This window comes from Megascapheus bottae, chromosome 5, assembly GCF_031878675.1.
Source record: "Megascapheus bottae isolate mThoBot1 chromosome 5, mThoBot2.hap1, whole genome shotgun sequence".
NCBI lineage: Eukaryota > Metazoa > Chordata > Mammalia > Rodentia > Geomyidae > Megascapheus > Megascapheus bottae.
Genome location: NC_143513.1, coordinates 58,163,098 through 58,165,748, shown reverse-complemented (window position 1 = coordinate 58,165,748; position 2,651 = coordinate 58,163,098). Strand labels below are relative to the sequence as shown.

Genomic DNA, 2,651 nt, shown 5'->3' with positions numbered 1-2,651 from the left:
TTAGCTAGTCCTGAACCACACAGGTCTAAGCCACTACACCCAGAATCCCTTGGGTCTTTCTTAAGGTCTAAATTTTATTATTTCAAATTTTATTACAAGGCAAGAGCTGTAGCACAAGGCTACACCCATGGCCTATTGTGAATTTGTTTCAATATGACCATTTTTAATGAACTGAATTAGACAGAAAGCTCCACCTAGCCTAAATTTGAGTATGGTCTGGCTTATGAGCTTCCAATTTCTATTGAAGACAAATTGCGGGATGTGTGCACACAAACCTGTGATTTGACTCTGGTATGGAAGAATGATCTCTCCGAAAGAACAAAAATCCTAGTGGTTATAAATGGATCGAAAAGAATTAGATTTTTTTATTTATACTTCAGAAATGTAATCAAGTGAATGAAATGGTTTCATATACATTTGTACATCCAACAGTAGTAACACACTGTTCATACATTAATTCTATAGTAAAATGTACATCCTTGATTTTTTTCCTTTTATTTTTTCTTTTTATTCCTTTTTATTTTTATTTTTATTTTTATCTTTTGGCTAAGTAAGATTTTCCAAGTGTTTATGGACAAAATCTCCTGCCAAAACAAACCAAAAAAGCCCCCAAACAACGACAACTAAACAAAAAAAATCCCTTTCCTTGCAACCTGAACTAGTGAAATAACAAGGGTAAGCCATGTTCCTTTCAATAGCTCAATGGCATTAATAAAGCTATTGTCTAAATGTCTGTTAATATTGGCATGTATAAGATGAAATCTCAAATTCTCAAAAATGTAAACGCTCAATTTGAAAACTTTACAAAATAGTCTATTGGATTTTGTGACTGACTATGCCCAGAGACATTAAAGTCCAGGATAGTTTATTTTAAGTGTACTTCTGTAGCTTTATCCCTAGCTGACTATCCTTCGATTCCCTAATCACAAAGAATTGCATCCTTATGAAGTTCAGCAGTTGTAGACACAGAATGCTGATGACTTTTCTTTTTCTCCAGATCTGAGTTATCGAAAGAAAACCCAGTTAGTGGTAATTCTACCAAGTACTTGTAACATTCACATAAAATTTTAATTGATTTTCAAATAGTACAACTGTGCCATGAATCCAACCACATAGAATATAAGCCTTAAGCCCACTAGGTTTAAGCAATTGTGTCTTTGCAGACTAGAACTATGTAAAATAAAATCTGATAACTCCCTGGTGTTAGAGGTAGACAGTTTTCTTTCAAATCCTAGGTTTGGTCCTTTATTTTATTCAGCAGTGAAAGCCATGAATACAGAATGAATAACAGCTGTTACAATTCTCAGCCATGACTTCTAACGTCAGAGAATTCGAAGTATGAACATAGTACACAGTAATGAAAAGTATCAAAAGTAGTTTACCTCAAAAAAGATAAATAAAACAGGTATATTCCACCAATACATAAACAGATGTTTGTGCTACAGTTAAAATTTGCTGTATACAAAAGATCATAGTCCCCAGAATCAGCTTATGATAGAAGCAAGAATACATGAGCCATTTAAATTGTCAGACATTATGCTTTATAAGGTATGCACAGAAGTTCAAGCAATAAATACATACATTAGTTCAAAGCCTTACAATAGCTACGCAAAGCAGATGCAGAAAAGCAGATTTGCTATTACTAGCAAGCAATGATATAAGAGTAAAAATCCATGAAATGCATTAAAGCAACATTTTTCTTAGAAAAAAGTCTGGTCATTTATGGGTCCACCAACATTTTTACATAATATGCACAATTATCAAAATACAGACCAAGCATTTCAGAAAACTCCAAAAAACCTAAAATCTATTTTCAAAGCAATTGCAGTTTTGGAGGTTTTTCTGGTATAATGTGCAAGCAGCTATTTTTTTTAATTGTATTCATATAAAACCCATGCAAAACTCTACAGGTATATGCATTCTGTGGCTGAGACTTCCTTTCAAAAGTTTTGTAACTGAGGTATGCATACTTTAGCATTGCAGTCTTAGGCCACCCTTCTGTTGGTACAACTCTCCCTGTAACTTTCAGTTCATCGAAGCATTTGAAACATGCACCCGAAAGACTCATATTTTCCTTTCAGATAATCCTTACAGCAGGATCCTAGATGACTGAAAACCATCCTTCACATTACCAATCTTTCTTTTGATACCATATTCAAAACTTCCGGTTCATTGATCATGACCCAAAGACAAACATAATGAAAAGTAGCAGTTACTGCGACGTTCTCACGTTTCATGCAATCTGCCATAATTGTTCTAATTTTTTTCTTTTTTTCTCTCTTTTTTTCTCTTTTTTTTGTTTTTTGTTTTTTGATTTTTTTTTTGCAGAGGTAGAAGCTTTCAGAAAGCCTTTTGGGTAAGTGGGAAAACCCTTTTGAAAGCCGTATGTCCTTTTATTTGGTGTGATAGATGACTGGGTATCTCTCTAACTCTATTTGCTGATTTCAGCAAAGAATAAACAAATGAGCTTAGTTTGCAAGAACCCGTTCCATCACATGGAACTGGGACATATGTTAAGCTCTAGCAGCCACCTTCTGTCAAAACTGTTTGTAAAGCAATAACCATAATCAGGTTATGAGGTCCCTTGGTTGGGGGAAAAAGTATTATCAAGACTTGGCACAGCACATGAAAAGCAACATGGAAAGTTTCTA

At 34.2% G+C, this 2,651-nt stretch overlaps 1 protein-coding gene across 1 annotated transcript in view; it reads right to left on the bottom strand.

The window, feature by feature from the left end:
• Positions 1 to 351: 351 nt before the first annotated feature.
• Positions 352 to 2,651, bottom strand: part of Foxp2 (forkhead box P2) — a 437,066-nt gene continuing 434,766 nt past the window's right edge. The window contains exon 20 of the mRNA XM_090333180.1: positions 352 to 2,651. This exon is cut by the window's right edge and continues 1,907 nt beyond it. The gene's annotated coding sequence lies outside the window, so the exon portion shown is untranslated.